We start from the raw sequence: 20,001 nt of genomic DNA, 5'->3' as shown, positions 1-20,001 counted from the left end.
TTGTTCCTGATGATAATAATTCAAGGCTACAAGGATTTTTCTGGACTCTGCGTGAACAGCAGCAGAACTGAGCAGGAGCAGAGGCTCTAGGTGCCTTAGAGCTTTCTTTTGGGCAGGAAATCAAGGAAGGTGTCATGTCATGATCTCCTTGTGTTTGGTGATGTCCCTGACCTTGTGACAAGGTCCAAGGGAAGAAATAACAGCTGTGTCCAACTGAAAGACAGCATTTAAGGAAGTGCCTGGGATAAACTGCCTACCAATGCCGTATTTTGTAAGCTGTGAATTCACAATCATTTTTCTACCCAAGTAGATACATATAATGATTTATGGAAGCAATCTATATGGAGGAAATATATGTTTTGGTTTGTTTTGCTTTTTTTTTTTTTTTTTTTTTTTTTTTTTTTTTTTTTTTTACTTGAGCTGATTTGATGGGATTTACATCAGCATGAGGCACAGTTCTTGTGCTGTGGGATCAGCAGATCAGAGAAGCTGTGTCCACGGTGATGCCCTCCCACTCTGGCCTCTGGGGTTTCAGAATGAATTAATGCATCTAGGCAGCTAGGAGGATGTGGGCCAGTCTTCTGGGAGCAAATGCATCTGCTCTGGAGCTGAATTCTTATGAAATTTGCTGAGTCTGTGAATTGTTTAAAGTGCTAAGAGTGTCTTGGCAGTTGAAGGAACTCCCTGCAGTTACTGTCCTGGAAGCAATGATTTCATCACTTCAGTGGACTTCATCTAAGCAGAACTTGTTCTTTTTCTTGTGTGTTTAGGGATAGGAGCTGTTCAATTTTTGCTGCCTGTGTTAAAAGTGGGTCAAAGCCTGAAGTCTGGAATTGTATTACACTTTTAGCATGTTGAGGTAACATGGCCTCTGGAGCATGACCACATCACATTCACAACCTGAGTACTCCTCAGCGTGCTTCTCTTTCTGCTGAGGACCAGCTGGAAGTAACCCTTTTTTCCTCAGGTAGTGATTTTGTTTATACTGCTGAAGTTAAGTGGGCAGTTTCTGAAAATGGTTTATTAACTCCACTACAATGGGACAAAGAAGTTCAGTGTCAACAAGATAATATGTATACAGCGCAGCTGTAGCTTAGCGATGGAACATCTTCCTGAAAGCTGGGAGCCCAGGTACTCTGCACTCTTCAGAATTTACCTGTACCCCAATTAACTGTATTGAAGAAAATGTTAGCAAACAGATAGGATGAGAGCATGGAATTGCATCCTTTCCTTTTACAAGGATGCTCTGCAGTCTAAGCTTGAAAGCAAGATGTGTGTATGAAGCCATCCAGAGAGCCTCCATGCCCTGATTGTGTTGCAGCTGGGGGTTCCTCTGGAATATTCTTCCACAAAATGCATCTGATACACTCTGGGGTTCAAATCTCATGGCTCCAACAGATGCATAGCATAGGGATGATAGAAGAAGAGATTATTATTATGTGGTTTTCTCGTTACAGCTCTCTTTGTAGTGATTTATGAGATCTCTGCTGATGATACAATTCTGATCTAGTAATTCCAGGCAAAACTGAAACTTACTGACCTTTGGGCATGAGAAGGTATCGTTGTGCTCTTAATCACAAACCTAAACTGAGGAACCTGGCCTGCAGGTTATGGGCTGACAGTTTGTTACGTGCATCCTTCTGTTGGTCATTGAGAGCCAAACCAGAGAACTTAAAGAGGAGATAAAGTGCTGGGTGTAATGTTTTCTCTATGAAATTTGTGAACAGGCTCTTCTTAATTCTGTTGTTCAAGTCACAGTGCATCCACAATTCCTCCTGGAGTCAGAGGGGGACATGTGATGCCAGACCCCTTTCCTTCTTGCCATGCTTAGAAGCAGTTGCAGTAGCAGCGTTTGGGATTGAACTGGCAGTGCCAAGGCTTGGGAAGCGTGTAGGTCTGGGCTCTTTTGACAGGAACTGGCAAATATCTGAGCCATCATGCAGAAGGGAAAAAAGCCTAGAGGAGAGTAAGTTGCTATGAAAGCTTGAGGAGACCTAGTGACTGAACCTGCATGTAAAGCAGGGTGATACTGCAGTCTCCATGGCAGCATCTCCAAATTGTACAGTAATATTTTGAAATGTAATATAAATTCTAATTTTTTAGTCTTAACTCATCAAATCTGTTTTACTATAAATATCCACACTACCCAGTCTCTGAAAGAACTAAGGCTGACAGTTATTTTAAGACTGTCCAACCAAGGAGCTAAAAATGTAATTTATATTCACTGCCAAAACACACTCCTTCAATTAGGAGAAGAGGAGGACAAGGTTTTAGGCAAGAAAAGCAAGGAAATGCAGAGGTTACAGAAGGAATGTGATCTGTACTTCATCATATGCCTGGGTTATGGCAGTCTTTGTTTGCCTGAAAATACCAGGGCCTTATAGACATGTGCACAGGCATGATACTTACCATGACTAAGTTACACATTGGATCAACTACACCTCTAATGGAAAGGAACAAATACGTGTCACAGTCTGGGTTACAGTGGAAATTTGGGTTCCCTTGGTAAAACGTCCTTCAGAGGCTCAGAGCGCTGCCTTCTTTGGCCACTGGGATATTTAGGTCCAGATGAAATTTTAAATTTGCTCATTTGTGAGAACCAAACAAGAGATGTTCCACTTGCACTGTAACAAGCTTGCAGATCCTCCAAGAGTTTTGCCCTGTTTTGCTGTCTCCATTCAGCTGTCTGACAGATGGGGATGTGCAGGCTCCACGCAGCCTCTGAGGTGTCATCCGTGGCCCCAGAGTAAGTTTTTGGTCCTTGCTTTCCTTATTGTGGCCTAAAAGTCACTTCTCCATGAGTCTGTGGGGATGGTCTCTGTGGATGTCCATGCATATGTGTGGAAAAATGCTTCCAGAAAACAAGAGGCTGAAAAGGGTCAAATTCACACAAAGAAAGAACATTCAATTCTCCCAAGAGGCGATAAGTTCCAGAGACTTACAGTGCTACTGAATCCACAGGAAATGACAAATTCAGGACACAGAAAGGCTGCTGAATCTGCCCAGCACCCCTAACACAGATCAGCATCTACCATAACCACTCACCAGAAGACAGTGCCTGCTATGTGCAAAAAGCTATTGGCTTAAAAACACACCCAGGGAAACAAGGAGTCCAACTGATCCCAGGAGTACATTAATGTTCTGATAAATACTAGCTGTGATCTGCTTCAATCTGACTGGATACTCTGCTGGGGAAATTTCCAGTAATCTTACTGTACTGCTGAAAATTTGCCAGTGAAAAACATGCCCTTATTCTTCAGTGTTCAAGTGTAATTATTACAGAAAGAATGACATGTCATTTGAAATTGTTTGCATTTGTGGTGGAACTTCATGTGCAGATGCTGTTATGTCTGAAATACTCATTTAATCATTGTAGACCAGATTATCTAACTCCACTCCCATCGCTGCCACTGCATGCAGGCTATTGGATATTGGCATCCTGAGGGCTCTTGCAAATTGGATACTTCAAAGCCCAGATGAGAAGAGCTATGGGCAGGCATAAAATGGAGTCTCTCATAAACACCAGAAGCTCTGTCTTATCATCTGACAGAAATCAGTGGGCAACAATCTGCCCATCAGGCATGACAGCTCTAACCCACATGAAGATTTCAATTAAAAAAAAATAATAGTTACTCATGCTCTTGGTGAGTTATATTTTTGCCATCTGTAGTAGCAGATACATCACAGCCAGCATTTCTTTAGAAAATAAGAGTGTTTTATTCTTTCTAGTATCTGCAGAAACATTCAGGTGTTGTTAGCAGCTTTGCTGCTAATTACACTTAAACGAAAGTGAAATGCAATAAATAAATAGAGAATTAGATAATTACACAGTGCTTAAATTGTCAGATAAATAAGAGAATAATCAATAAACAAATATTTCTAACAACTGTTTCTGTGGAAACTGGAGACTGATTAAATGAAGATATAGATGCAGTGACTCAGGTGCTGAGCCAGAGCCAAATCTCTTCTGAGCGCTCCCTGCTCTTCCCCACCACAGTCAGTGCTTTCTGCCTTGTGGAATTAGGTCCTCTTGAGAAGTGATGTGTTGTAATGTTTGCAATTAAATAAGCAAGAAGGATCTGAAAAATGCTTGTCTATAAGAGATGCTGGGATTTGGTCAACCTGTTATGAGACTGTAGCCATCTCTGGCTAATAATTGCCATCTGAATGGGAAAGAGCAGGACACAGCAGTTTGGAAGGTGATGTGGGATTCATTACCCAAAGCCAGGAATCCAGTGTCAGCTACCATGCGCAAGGGGTTTGCTTGGCCTCTACTTGCTACTGCAAATGCTGAGAGACTCCCAGAGGTCCTATCCCATCTTCCAGACCTCTGTAGATGCTCCAGATGCCCTGAGTCAGTGTATGTTGCCAACTTACAACTGTAAATGCCCGTGGTCTCTCTGTTGGTTGTGTGTCTTTGCATTTCATTCCCACCGTTCTGATCTGCCTAGTTTCTAAGCCCTTTTTCCTTGTATGTCACAGTTCTCACTGTAAGTCTGAGCAGTGGCTCAGGTGGAAGTGTAGAAGGCTTGCACAAGTGGCTGAGGGATCTGGCATTGTTTAATTTGGAAAAGAGAAGGCTCAGGGGGAGACCTCAGGTTGTGGTGAGATGGGGGTTGGCCTCCCATATAACAGAAATAGGACCAGAGGGAATGGCCTCAAGTTGCACCAGGAGTGGTTCACATTGGATATTAGAAAGAAAGAGTGGTGAGATATTGGAACAGGCTGCTCAGGGAGCTCTTTGAGTCACCATTCCTGGAGATATTCACGAACAGTGTAGATGTGGTGCTTAGGAATATGGCTTAGTGGGCATGGTGTTGATGGTTGGACTAGATGATCTTAGAGGTCTTTTCCAACCTTAATGATTCTATGACTTTCCCAATCTTGCTGGCAGAGCTGCAGGTGTGAGGAGTAGTCTCTGCACTCAGAGATGCTCCATGTTCATGTACAGCAGGCACCATCTTCCACTGGTGCCTCAGGCTGCTTCCTAAACAGAGGTTCCCCTTTCCTCCACAGGTGGGTTAGGCATAGGAAGATCTCATTGTGTTTTCGACTGTGGCTATAGGGAGTGTGCTACTTTAGGAGCAGCGCTCCCTCCCTTCCTCAGTGAAGTACAATGTGAGGCAGAGCCCCAGCTGTGCCCATTTCCAGCCACTGGCATTGCCTGCCCTGGCTGCAGGTAGGGATGAGGGCTGAGATTCTGATCGTGATGAAGGACAGCATGATAAATGCAGGTCACTGCCTTACACATGTGGGCAGTACAAATGGTAACCGGCAGGCACAGTCTGAGCACTTCTACCTGAGGAGGAGGAGAAAGAAAAATCATATTACTGCCTTTAAAAGCAAGCTAAATCCTCGCCCACAGTCATTTGCAAGCAGAAAATTTAGGTGCAGTTTTCAGCCTTTTCTATTTCTACCACAGATGGTAAATACGTTATCCAGCTTGTCCTAGTTTTTAGCTGTGACTGTGTGTGTGCATATTCCTCCATTTGCAGAGACTCCCAGTACAGATGTGATGGCCCACAAACCAGAGCTGGTGGGGAGTCAGAGACACGTACCAGTGATATGAAGTGAGGTGTGGTAGGAATAGTAAGGGCAGGGTTCCTAAAACAATTCCCTGTCCCTCCTGCCTCTTACAAGCCCTCCTTTTAAAACTCCCTTTCTTCCAGGGACTGATTCTCCTTTTTTATGTGTATAGTATCTCATATCACCAAATACAAGTGAGGAAACCTTGACACCACTGCTTTGTGACTGTTTTTTAAAATGTCTTGATTAAGGAGAAATAAGACTGTATCTCTGTTCATATCCTAAGATTGTATCTCTCACATTCTGGATATTAAATGAATATAACAAAAAATCGTTCATTAGACAATAATATGGTTTTATACATTTCAGTATTAAAAAAAATGAAAAAAAAATGTGCAAAGACCAAAGACGTTTCTCAGTTCCACAATTAATGACAATTACACAATTACATATTTTTCTTAATCTTCAGGTCAGTCTGGAGCACTAATGTGCTCAGTCAGAAAACTCAGCTGATCAAGGCAAACCTTAGCTCCGAGCTGAACATTAACAACTAAAATACAATATGTTGACTTAAAATAAGCAAGCACACCCCAGAGCTAAATATGAAATGTCACAGTTTCATACACAGCAGAATTAAAGATGAAAGCATGAAACACAATGGGAAAAGATATTAATAACAGAAAATCAAAGCCCTTTTCTAAAAGGTGCTGCCTCTTCCATGTTTGTATATATTTTTAGAGAGGGATTTATTGTTCACAAAGAAAAGACTCTGGAAATATACATGTGAAAATATCTAACAGCTTTTAGCTGTGACAACACTGCAGAGAACTCAGTAGAGACAAGCATGTGCCTTTTATGTTGTTATTGGGGGATGGCTTTGCAAATGCTATATAATTAGGAAGCTTGGAGAGTCATTTATTTAAGGGTAATCTGAGGACTGAATCGAGGAGAGTCACTTTTTATTTTATTTTACTTCACTTCTATCTGGAGCTCTGCCAAGACCTGCAGGACTCCTGTCTGCTCGCTGCTGCTGCCGCTCGCTGATGATATCCCTTTCTTGCATAACCCAGGCCCACAGTATAAGGCAGCAGGCGGTGGTGTTTAACTGGGCCTCCTCAATAATTCATGCTCCTGAAATGCCACCAGTGCTCATTTCCAGATGCCAGCCGTGTCAAGGGGCCCCTCCGGGTGCCTGCTGGTTGTGCCACTGCCCACTCCATCTGTCTGACCCTCTGCAAGGGAGGGAGGTGAGGGGCCGATGGGGAGGGATCTGGTGTTACTGCAGTGCTCTGCATCTTTCTCCGCCCTTCTCCTGCACCCACTGCCCTCAGAAAAGTGTGGACAGGGACAAGAGATGTGACAAGAGATGTGCATGGGGCGTGGGATGGCAGCAGGACTTGGTTTGGGGGTGCTTGGGATCCCTATTTTCTCACAGGTGCTGGTCTGAGGACAGGCAGCAGTTTCTCCCACTGCTCTGTGCCTAAGAGCATAAGAAATTCCTATCGCTTTCAGATCTATACAGGCTTTCCCAGTGAAATCAGTAATTGCTTGTTGACCCCAAGTTTTGAAAGATCCAGGACTTCTGGTTCAAGTTGGCTTTGTGTTTTCAGGCAGTACGATCCCAGGCTGGGCTTCAGACAGCTCAAAGGAAATTGGCTGTATTTGGATTTTCTTGTCTACAGTGGAGATGGCATTGTTTAAGCATTAATTTGCTCTGCATGAGTTTGCACAGGAGGCAAACACAGAGGTCAGCCTCTGCTGCGCTGAATCACGAGGCCCTTAGTTCTGCCTACCCACCCACCCACTTGTCAAGGTTAATAAGCTGGCAAGCTCCAGGGCCCCATATTCCTATTGCTTCAAAATCTTTCAGAGGCCACACTACTATTGAGGATACAGGCAACATTGTTAAGCCTCTGGAGTTATGTCTGCTGTTATGTCTGCTTGTCACTGTTGTTGATTTATCTATGAAAGTGCTGCTGAGATGAACCACCTTTCTTATCAATAAATCAATATTTATTTAATCTGGAAATGTACTGGAATGGGAATTGAAACCCTTTGCATTAGGGAACAAATACAGTTTCTACATGCATATCACCTCCAGTATCTGCAGTGTGGGGAATTTTAAGAACTTTACAAAATCTCTCTATTTTGTGGCTGACCAGAGCTCAGAGGAGATCCTCCCTTTCATGCTTTTGTTAATCAGGATTGTTGCTACCAGACTACCTCCTTACAACCTTAGAGAGCAGAACTTCTGCAGTCTGCACTACTGAGCTACCACCCGAGGCCCAGATTCACAAAGCTATGTAGCATTTTAGTTCAAAATCGCACTCCCAGAACCACTGCCTTTGCCCTGTGCACTCAGAATTTGCAAGTTCCAAAGCTCCCACTGTGCCCAAAATAATTCCTTTATTGTGTGGTGGAACTTCTCCATGCTTACTGCACATTTATGCTTTGATTAGAAATCAGAATCTCTTCCCTTTAATCCTCCACACCATGTAAGCATATTCGGGCATAGTTAGCACAGGTAACTGCTGTTCTGAGTTCAGAATAAAATTCAAATGTGATTTCATTTCAAACCAATAATTCTCTTGCTCAGGGAAGAATGGAAGAATGGAAGGAGAGCATCCACTTCGTTGAGAGTCTAATGATGGACATGCTGTTGTCTGTGCCTTAAAAGAGCAAGCATATTCTGAAAAAGAAGTCTCCAGTGTTTAAGTGTGAAGTGGATGCTGAGCTGTGAGCACCAGCCTTACACCAGTGCCAGTCCCAGTTTTCAGGGAAATGCCCTATATCTGGGGGTGGCTCATGGCCCCAAAGCACCCCTGCAGAGCCTGCCTGTATGGGGCCAGCCAGGTCCTGCCCTGCAGGATGGGGTTGAGAGATGTCTGGCAGCAGAAGCACCAGGTGGAGTTTCCCGACTGAGAGCTGAGTGCAAGCTGCCCTCATCCTGACACCGAGAGAGGTCAAGAGGATAATCTCTGTGCTACACGAGGCTAAGAGGTGTATTTTCACCTCTGGGCAGAAGGAGCAGCACAAAGCACTTGCAGAGAGGTGGTGCTTTGGAGGGGAGCACTGGGTCAGCCGCTCAGTGCATTGCATGCCGGGCTGCTTTGGATCTCAGATAGGATCTAAAAGAAGACATAGGTAAGCCAAACTGTTTCATGCCAAGCAATCAATGGATGCTGCCATTACGGCTGCATCTGTGGTAATGTGACATTAACTCTGATCTGCGTGGGAGGGAATGGGGCACTGCGCTGTACGCAGCGCTAATGCTTCTGGTTAAGCATAATCCACCCGAAGGTCTCCTCAGTACAGCAGAGTTCAGCGGAGGACTAGCTGAGTGTGCTGGTTCAGAGGGCACTAATGCAATTGTGTGATTAATTTTTGTCTGGGCTTTTGTTTGCTGTGCTTGGTGGGGCTGGGCGGCGGAACGCGGCGGTGGCTCTCAAGGCGGGCAGTGCTGTGCTGCAGATGGCTGCTGGCCGGGTACCCAGGCCCTGCGGCAGTGTGAGTCACTGCCTGGGGAGGGAGGGCAAGCACTTTGGTGACACTCGCCATTGAAAGACAGTGAGGTGGAACAAACAAGGTAATTTCTTAATAAATATTTATATCAAGGAAACATATTTTGCTTAATCCTCCTTCCCCTGATGTTAATGCGAGTTCTGCTCTGACAAAAGGTTCTGCGGCACTTGTGATGTGTTTTGACATCTGCAGATGAAAGGTTCTAAATAGCTGAGGATTATGTACTCCTCAGTGAGAACATGAGCTGGCCCGCTGGCTAAATTAATAAACACATTGTTACATTAAGTATGGCAAAACGCTTCTGATGCATCGTGCTTGAGCTTGACATGTTGACAAAAGGAAGCTGAGGATTTGGTTTATTCTATTTTATTAAAATTTCATACTTGCAGAGAAGCTGAGGAATGACTTTAAAGTCACGGGACTCCTTAGCTAAAGGCTGTGCCCCTGGTTATTACAAGGATCCAGAAAAAGTTATTTGGTCATTTTATCATGCAAAATGGTGCAACCATTTATATTTAGATATGTAGTAGCAGCCAAGAAAATTTGCCGTGTCCTCATCCTGCTAGACATTATATTCTATCCTAACTCTCACCATGAACACTACAGTGCTCCGGGGGCATTCTACGCAGTGTGGAATACGTGTTCCAGTCTCTAGGGTTTCACTGTTCATTTCTCAAAGCTTCTTTGAAAGTTTTTCTCATCTCTTCACAGGAAATACCACACTGCTCTGCCAGTAGGTGGTGAACTCTGTGCTCGCACCCCAGCCCCAAAACTGCAGGTCTGCAAAGCGCCACTGTCGTTAAGGCAAAGGCCTCTCTTCCTCTCTTCTTCATCTAGAGCCATGAAATTGAACAGTGCTCCTTGCTGTGTTCCCAGAGAATCTTCTGAACACCAAACTTGATCTCAAAACTCAAAACGTCCAGCACCTGGAAGTGGTGTCTATCGATAGCAAAAACTTCAAATTTGTTTTCAAGTGTTACACGCTTGGTAAATAAGTGATGAGTATTTGCTACTAAATGCTGGATAGCCTGGTATAGAGAGCTTATAACAAATCTCAAAATCTATCATGGGAGTGGCTCTATTCCTCACAGCCCATATCTCTCCTGCAAAGGAGTCCCACAGAAATGACAATTTCTAAAGCCCCAGTCTGCAGAGACTACATTAGGATCTGTGCAATGAGATGTAAAGCTTTTAACAGCTGTTTCATTATACAAACTGAGTCTCTTGATTTTCAGATTTTTGACTGGCAGCTTCTATTATGAGGCAAAGCTACATTCAGTCACAAAAGCAAATCAGAAAAGCAGATAAGCAAACATTTAAAAAAGAATAAAATCAAAGGGCCATGCCACTCTGTTCTCTGCTTTACCTGGAATGTGTTGTTCTCCTGTGGGAATGAGGTTTGACAAGATTATGCTGCCTGTATGTCTCTCTCTCTGTAGGCCTTCCAACTTCAGTGACATTTGGCAGAGAGGTAATGGTCTGAATGAGACAATGCTTCCTCAATTTGTATAAATGCTCTAGAGGTAATTCCCTGGAGGAGGGTAGCAGGGAAGGAGCATGAGTGGGAACCTCATACACTATTAGACAGCAGAGGTTTCAAGAGAAAAAGTTAATTTATATATCCCAATCACAGATAAAATCTGAAAATTTTCACCTTCTAGTGTACAAAAACAGTCACTTCAGAAAAGATATCCTTGGGAAATCAGGTCCGCCTAGTCCTGGTGCCAAGGGATCTGTTTGTTCCCTGCCTTTTTGAATGTGTTCCATCTACTTAGATGACTCACGGGGATAAGGACTGTCTCTTAATAGACGTCTGTACCCGGCACAGTCAGTACCAGCCTCAGCTGAGTCAAGGGCTCTTCCACAGTGAAGGCAATTATGTGCTGATGGAGCCTGTTTGTTATGCAGCCCTAACACACAGACCAGTCAGGTCAATTGGACATTTCCCTTTTCTTCTTTGGTACAGCTAATGGAGATTCTGCCTTTCGATACTCCTCTATTTTTGATAAGAATTACTATGTATTACCATAGGAAATGAAAACGCCACAGATGTGAAGGAAATTCATTGTATCTTAGGGGAGTCTTTGATTCTTTTGTAAGTCTGGGGACTACAAAGAGAAAGAGTGAAGTCAATGCAATGAGGCAGCACTTACTGCCTGCAGGTTTGCTTGGTGGTAAGGAAGTATGAAACCAAGGCTGGAAGACAACCAGACCTCTCTCTGCTTTCTCTTTACAGAGTGTGTGCTGTCTTTCTCCCACCATCACAGCCACTGGCTCTCTCATCGTGTTCTTCTGTGCAAGGTGAGCATTGGCTGCTGTTGAGGGAGCACAGTGGGGATCCCTGCGGGGTCACCCCACAGTAGCAGCTGCAGAGCCTCTGGGCCAAGCGGCTGGCTTCATCCTTAGCCTGTGAACAGGCACTTGGATTGGTGCTGGGCATTTCTGGTCACAAGTACAATGGGGAGCAGCCTTCATCATTCATCCCACGGCAGTCAGCATGCTGCGTACTTCCCTGCCTCGTACTCAAAGTATGGCTTATGGAGAGCATTCACACTAGCATTACTGCTGTTAAAATGATCTCTGCTACTAACATTTTCCCAGCCCAAGGAGACCAGATAGGCCTTTGTTTCCTGCTCAGCCCTGCCAAACCTGACCTCTGCCTATGTGAGATCAGTCTCGCAACCCCACACCTCAGTCCCACTGCAGCCCTATGCACTGCCTCCCCCTCCCCACATAGGCCCCAACAGATATTTTGCTTCCACCGTGGCACAGCCACAGTACCCATCAAGCCCACATCCTCTGCAGCTGTTGAGCTTGTGCTCTTCACCACACATCTACATGGTCACAGCCGCACTGAACTTCTGACCCTTGCCTGGGACTCTGCTGTTTCACTACGTACACGTAGATTTAGTTTCCGCAGGCTAGAGGCTGCCAGGAAACCCAACATTACAGTTCTGATTACACTTACATGGGAGAAAAATACTCTCAAGGCGGCATCTGACATTTTCTTCTTGTTTACATTTGTGGTCTAAGCTGCTTTTCCTCTTCTTTGATGTGTGCTATTTTCCTCTCTCTTATTTGTCATTATGCAGTCATTATGCGAAAGGTGATGTCCCTCACAGTAATACAGCATGGTGCCCCTTGAGCTGCATAGGAAATCACTCCTACAGACAAGGGCAAGAAGAGGAGAAAGAAGAACCAATAAATCTGAGCAGATGACAGTGAGCATTCAGCAAACAAGGGGGTGCCCCCTTGTAACAAAAGATTTGTTGGTTACATATAGCAGAGTGCCCTGTCATGCAGGCTATGTTAACAGGAGCTCACTAATTCACTGGGCACATGTCCTAGGAGTTATGGGAGCCGGGAAAGCTGTCTGCGGTTGCCTCAGTGCCCCTTTTTTCCACATGTACCTGCAGTGTTGCTCAGAAGGGAGAGCTGTCTTCATGGCTTTGAATAAAGAAAAGACTAGGTGACTCTTGAGATAATCTCAGATGCCTTGGTCCAAGTGGCCTGGATGCAGGGAAAATAAGATCAACTACTGTGTTTTATTCTAAGAGAGTTTCTGTAATACGAAAAGTGCATTTTTATGAGGAAATTTAGACCTGCAGAAGGACACACATTCTTCTGCTCTGGGCTTAGACTCCCACGACCATTGGCTCCCCAGCTCTCGTACCAGACACAGTGCTGCACACAGTAGCTGCCAGTGAGAGAACACTCAGATTCTGTTCGACAACAAACCAACAGAATATTTCTTATTGCTAAGGAAAGCTCTGGAAGGATAGATCCAGAGTGCGCTGTTTTCACAGTGGCCTGATTTCAGAGGTGGGGCAGATGCAGGGCTTTCTGGGCTTGATGTGGCAGAAGCCACTAAATCATACAATCCAGGCCATGCCACACACCTCAGCCTCTGAAGTGTGTGCATCTGCAGTGCGGGTCATGCATGGAGCACATCGTTATTTGTTTCTCTTTTGCCTGGAAAAATATTTTCCTTTCATGTAGCTCAGTGTCATCTAAATGAATGTATGATGTCTTTCTGTCATTTTGAAGCACAAGTAGATTCTGCAGACACATAGTGCAGCACATAGCGTTCAGTGTTTAAGCTCTCTGAGCTCTACCTGAACACCCTGGTTTTGAAATGAATGCATTCTAACACAGAATAAATTCATTGCAGAGAATTATGACTAAATTTGGTAACTGGATTTAACAGATTATGCTTACAAAGTAGCTGCTTCGTTCTTTCCCTTTTATGATGTATCCTATTCCATTTAAACTTGACATCCTTTATTTAATGGAACAGATGTTACAACGTTAATGGCTGAGACTCAGTATCTCATTACCTCAAAAATAAAAAAAATAAAAAAAAAAAGAAGAAAGCCACCAACAAAAAACTTCACAGCTCATTGTCAACTTCCATGAGAGAACTTGCAGACAGAGCAGAAAAGTACAATTGGGTTCAGGAACCTGATGAGGAATACAAAGAAACGTTAAATAAATTATTACCTGTGCATTATTAAAAATAATAGTCACACTTCTATTAGCTCCTCTCACGTAATGAACTCAAAGCTATTCATAATTAATTTCACAACACCCTGTGGGTGAAAGTAACTATACCTCATTGGTGTTATGAGAGAAGTGCTGAGCTATCAGGAAGAGAAATGTTTAAGGTAATTCAGCCCCCCTGAGCTTTCCCAAGGACACTCCAGCAGGTAAGCAATGTGGGCAGGCACCCAGCTTGTTTCCCAGCTCTGGTCTGGTAGAGCTGGGCCCATCTGTCTGCCCTGGGTTTGGCTGGAGTCTGGCCCATGCTCACCCGCTGCCAGTGATTGTGTGGGATGCAGGCTGTGCATCACAAAATCCTGAGCAGCCAAAAAGATGTCTTACAGTACAACACCATGACAGTGTGCTGAGATCTCACATCACTTACTCTTGGTGAAGACTGAAAAATTCTGCACAGAAAGGGGAAACAGCAGCCTGCCAGCGCACAAACAAACACTGCTTTACCTTGTGGACATGAGTTGGGACTGAGAGCTGCTGTGCCAGGGGTACGCAGGAGGGGCAGGAGGACTTCATCTGCTGCTTCAGCCAGTGAGGGAGGGAGATTCAAGTTCTACCCCAGACAGTTTTCTAATATGGTATATTCCAGAAAAAAGCTATGACATTTACTGGCATGCTGACAGTAACACAGCAGAGTGTTTTATCAGAGCTTAAGTCAACTGTGCAGCTCAGATTACTTCCACTTTCGTAGGCTGGGTGCAGAGTGCTGTGGAAAGCAGTATTTCAGGAAATAGCACAGTGAAAGGGTCTGAGCTGTGCTCACCCAGGAGAGCGTGATTCGCCCTCATTTCCGCTGAGATGCTTGGTTTTGCAAATGGCAGGTGTTTCTTTCTCTTAGCTTTCATCCTTATTTTATTTCTTGTCAGAAACTAAGTCAAATTGCACTGTGCGTGTACCACTCCATGACTTTGTTCCTCATCTGGAATTGGCAAATTTTCTGTGAAGCAAAATAGTATTCTTTTGAATTGTCACTTTTTCTGCAGATTAAAGCATGCTGAGGTGGGCACTCTCTGTACCTGCACTCTGCATCACGCAGGGAGCAGTGGTGAGGTCCATGCACAAAATACCAGGTTTGGTTCTGTACTTTAAAAGTTTATCTTTTTCCCACTTCCCTAACATTGCCTGAATCACCTACTAGTGTTTTAAAGACACTATGAAATTCTACATTTAAAACACTTCCCCAGAAAGTGGTAGAGAGGTAAGAAAGAAGAATCTAATCAATTTCACATCTCTGAAAACAAAGCTCTTGGCAAACTACTGTTGTGTTGCTTCCTCCCCATTGTGGTTCTATTTGGGCTTGCAGGGCCAGTACTGGGCCAGACTGCCTGCAAGTTGGCTGCTGCACCATGCCTGGCAGCTGCTCTCCTGAGAGGCCCAGGGGTCAGGGAGAGCAGTAGCCACATTCTCTCCAGCACTCAGATTCTGAGAGCAGTCGGCCTCCTTCAGAAGGTGAAATCCCAACTGCAACAGCAGGTAATCTGCCATTCTTATAATGGCAGAAAGGCTGCCAGGACTCCAGCTGCTGATGGATGAATGAACAGGCTGGCTCTCATGAGGGGCTGTATATCTTGCAACAGTGAGTTTTAGCCACACTAAATATATGATTTCCTTCCTCAATGAACCTTCCTTTTCATGGAAAATATTTTGCTAATTCTTGCCCTGTGGCCTTCTACTGATTTAGAGTGTATGTATGCTACAGGGACTACCTCAGAAAATGGTCTCTGTGAAGATTTAACAGCTATTGTGATGTTCTTAATAACGCAGTGAACAGCAGACTCTTATCTCTGTATGTGAATGAGCACGAAGAGAGGAAATCTGTGATGAGCAATGGCTGTATGAATAATTTATTTGACATAAAACTATTTTGTATCTAGACAAATATCTTGTATCCCTGTGATACCGGCAACTCCTGAGGCAGCGGAGTTTGCCTCCAGGGCAATGCTGGCTTTTGTTATCTTCATTTCTCATTTTGTAGCAGCAGACTTATTTGCTTTTAGATATCAGAATTCATCATTAATTGTTAAGTTCCAGGAGTTTTCTGACTCTACCAGCAACTACTTTGCCACTATGCATTGCACATTTGCAGAATGAACAGCAGACAATTTATTCTGTAGTTCATGGGAAAAATATGGCTGGGAAGCAGTGATGTTTTTGGGAAGGAACTGAATGGATGTAAGATCTGAACAATGGAATTATATGCAGGTTTGGCAGCAGATTGTATCTTTACCAAGTGAAAATACCATTAGGAAGGGAAATATTTTCTGGGGAAAAAAAAGAAAAAGGAAATGGAAAAGAAAGGAAAGGTTACCTCAACTTTTCTGTAGTTAGAAGATGCTGTTCAAAAGAGGTGTTTTTATACCATCAGGGAGCCATGCAGAGTTTATGCAGATCTGACATTTTCTTCTTCTCTGTTTGCACTTGGAGCCCAGGGTGAGCAGTCGCCTTTTTGTTTGCTGTCGCTAAATATCTGTCTAGGCAGCTGCTCACTCAGGTTCCACACACATACAAAATGGTGATGCCCTCCCGCTCCATTCTATAGGAAGGCTATATAAATAGGAGGGACATCAATTTTTTACGTGGGTAGACAGTGAGAGGACAAAGGGGAATGGTTTTAAAGTAAAGGAGGAGATATTTAGATAAGATCTCAGGGGGAAGTTTTCAGTGAGAGGCTGGTGATGTTCTGGAACAGGGTGCCCTGAGAGGCTGTGGATGATGCTCCATCTCTGGAGCTGTTCAGGGCCAGGTTGGATGGGTCCACGGGCACCTTGATCTAGCACTGGATCTAACAATTGACAACCCTGCCCAATCCAATCCTGGGTTGGAACTAGATGATCTTTGAGGTCCTTTCCAGGCCAAGCCATTCTACGATTCTATGGTTTTGTCTGAAGAATGTTTTTCTTTGGGTAAAAGCAGGCTGATGCCTTCTACAGCTGCAGGAGCAAAGAAAGGCTTTTGGGGTCATATATGCGAAATTGCCTGGAAACAGAACATGAAGTCACCAAGCAGACAAAGTGTGGCAGGATGAACACATCCTGAGAGAAAAGATAAAACTAGGTCACAAAACTGAAAGAAGAGGAGAAACCATGGTTGCTATTCATTAGTGATACTTAGATTATTTTGTAGCACAGATCAGAAATGATTTCTATTTCCAGCCTGCTTTAAAGAAAACAACCTGACTTTTGCAACTCTTATTTTAGAAGCCAAAGGTATTTCTTTCTTCAGCTGCCTGCTAGCTAGGCTGTAATCAGGCAGGCTGTAACTTCAGGAAGGGGTTAAGGCTCCTTTTTAGCCCCACTAGTGGCTATGGTAGCACCTGAGCCTTCCAGGTGTCAGCCATGAAAGATAGGGGTGGCCTTCTGGGCTTTCAGGAACCACGAGAAGCTTTGGGGCACCAAGATCTTCTCAACAATTTATGTTTAAAAGGTAAGATAAGCCTTAAAACAACTGCCTGGACCATTCTTGGTTTGTTGTGCTTTTTATTGAGCGTATGTTTAGCTGTTGGAGCTGTTACATTTGTGCCAATGTTTATGTATGTAGGAGAGCAGCTTTGAGCATGGCTGGGAGTGCTGTAGTGTGGCTTCTCCTTGCCCACTGAGAAGTGTTCACTATGAGTGCTCTTATTTCTCAGTGGGTAAGAGGTGCATTCACATCTACTGCTTCTCTGCTATAAGCAGTTCCATCACCTAAGTAGTGACAAAAATGCTGGTTAAAAAACCTTCCAAAATCAGGATTAGGGGAAAAAAATGTTGTTGTTCTACAGGTATAATCGACTGATGGGAAGAGCATTGCTGACTACTTGCTTTGCCTTATGTAAGGGAGGAAGAAGAGGGAAAGCATTTATCTTTCCTGTCTGTTGCTCCTTTACTACGGTGTAACACAAAAGTGTTAAACTTAGTATGCCTGGTGATAGGATCTCCTGAAGCAGAAGAACAGTACTATGATATGACAGAGTCTAGCTTCGATTTTCAAACGTGGCTACATGGCTATAAAGACAAGAATTGTGCTGTTCTCAGATAGGTGGCAACTTGATGTTTCCCTCTGCTTTGTGGAGCCCTTAAAGAGCAGCAGTTTTATGGTATGCCACAAACATTTTGAGCACTATGAAAATACCTGTTGTGGTGTTTTAAACCTGAGTCAAAATGAGCCTCCCGTAGGGGGAAGGAGAATTTATTTATAGCACATACAACATAGAGTCATGTGTAGCAAGAGCAGTTGTTTCCTCAGGGTGCTTGAATAGACTTGTGTGCTTGTGTGGGCAAAACTTGTCTGTTTGCATGTGCTTGTAAACATGTTAATATCTGCAGCAGAACTTGATCTTTGCAAAGCCTGCTATGCTACTGGGTGAAAGTCTCTAAGAGACCCAGAGGTGTCTTAGAATAACATGAGAATATTGTTTCCTGTCTAGATGATACTTTGCAGGTTTTCTCACACTCTTTGTTCAGGAGACTTGTGCCTGAAGTATCTTCTGTTTGTCTAGAAATGACAGATGTTTTGGCAGAAAGGAATGTGCTTACTGCCAGCTGACATAACAGGACTGACTTATGTTGCAGTGCAGTTGGGCCCAGCAAGATAACGTGATGTGAAGTTACAGATGATGATGATGATGATGACTTAAGTCAGGGTGTTCACCAAGACAGAAAAGATACTGTGTTCTTGTTTTTTGTTTATTTGCTTGCTTGTTTTGAAGATTCAGAAGAGTTACTGAGTTACTACTTGTTGGACAGTGGTTCTGCGAGTCTTATCACATCGTGCCAGAGCACTGAGTATTTCTGAGCTTTGGTTGTAATTGCTGAAAAATAGACCTGTGTGATAAGTATACAGATCTGCTAATAAAGATCAAGAAAAAAGGAAAAAAAACAGTCATAGCTGTTGCTGCAAAGTGCAAGTGACCTAGGTCACTGATGATCATAGTAGCCATGCTGTATTTATTTACTATTATTTTAAGTATATTTTGTAAGTATTCTTATACTCCTGTGAAACTCTACCTCACATTCCAGCCACCTTTCCCAGTGTTCAGTTCCAGTCTTAGGAACTCTGGAGAGTTATTTTCTTTGGTGCCTACAGCTACTGTCTAATTTGAATAAGACACAGACTATTTGTGGATATCTTATGCATATACAGCAATGTTATCCTGTACTATATTACAGAGGTTTTTGGTATACAACCTTGGCATGGCATGGGGTCTTCTGCTAATCAGCCTGCCTTTCTAGGATTTACGACAAATTTCAAGTCTTGCATTCATCCTAATAGTTACAGTTTAATACTGGAATAAATAAATACTTGGGAATGATGTTGAGCTTCTATCTTAGACACTGAAAGACTGCAGGCAGAAGTCAGAAGCTTTTGAAGCTTTTGTACTTGGGCCTTCCACAGTGGTATCCCTGGAGAAACTAATAATTAAATCCTTGGAAGGTGGGACAGAAACATGCATTTGTTTTTCTTCTACCAACTAAGGCAGAATCAGTGACCATATATTTTTAGAAGATTAGAGTTCTGTCTGAACCCTTGTACTGTTGACTGATGATAGCTCAAAGTAATAGTCTTAGGATATGTTCTAACTTTGCTTTTCTGTACTGTCTCATATACAAACAAAGCAGAATCTCTTGATTCTTGATTAGAATAGTCTAAATCACTGTATATAAGGCTTAATTAGGTAACAACTTTAATGGCTATTGAGGAGCTATAGAAATATAAAAATATGGAACTGTTAGCAGTGTAAAATAATACTAAGGGTCATACGTAAAACCTCCACTATTTAATAAGATGAAATTGCTACTGAATAAGCTGAAAATGAGATGATATTGCTAGGGTTGTCTCCTTCCTTAGACCAAGTTTCATGGCTTCTAATGAGTTTGCCATTTCCATTATGCTTAGCAAAGTTTGTGTCCTGCTATTTCTTTTTGCATCTCATTTTTTATGGCTTTAAGACCTATCTTTGGAGAAATATACTAGGTTTCACGGGCAATATCTGTGAAAAGGAAATGGAGAAAAACCACATCTGTGTATGTGCTGATACGTTCATGGCTACAATTACACATCATATTCTTCATGGACCTACTGTCTACCTAGAAAGTCTTTATGAAGTAAGCCTTTATGCCTTCTTTGTAAACTGAACAGAAGAAGAAAGGAGGTGGTGCACTGCGCAGTTGCTGTAACCAGTAGAAGGGAGAAGGTAAATATACTACTCATATGGATTATTCAGTTAACTCAGCATAATTCAGGGTATGTTTATTTGATAGCTTTGCTACTGAATTCCTTTCTCCCACATTCAACCTGTTTACAAATACTTCTGAACCTTTTGTAGCTTCTGAGCACTCCTAAACCCTGAAGCTGTAAATAGGAAAGATAATAACACAACTATCTTATCAGCATGGGAATTTTAATTCTCTTGGAGAGTAT

The sequence above is a fragment of the Tetrao urogallus genome, assembly GCF_951394365.1.
Source record: "Tetrao urogallus genome assembly, chromosome: 6".
Lineage (NCBI taxonomy): Eukaryota > Metazoa > Chordata > Aves > Galliformes > Phasianidae > Tetrao > Tetrao urogallus.
Note: the sequence above shows the minus strand (reverse complement) of the source record.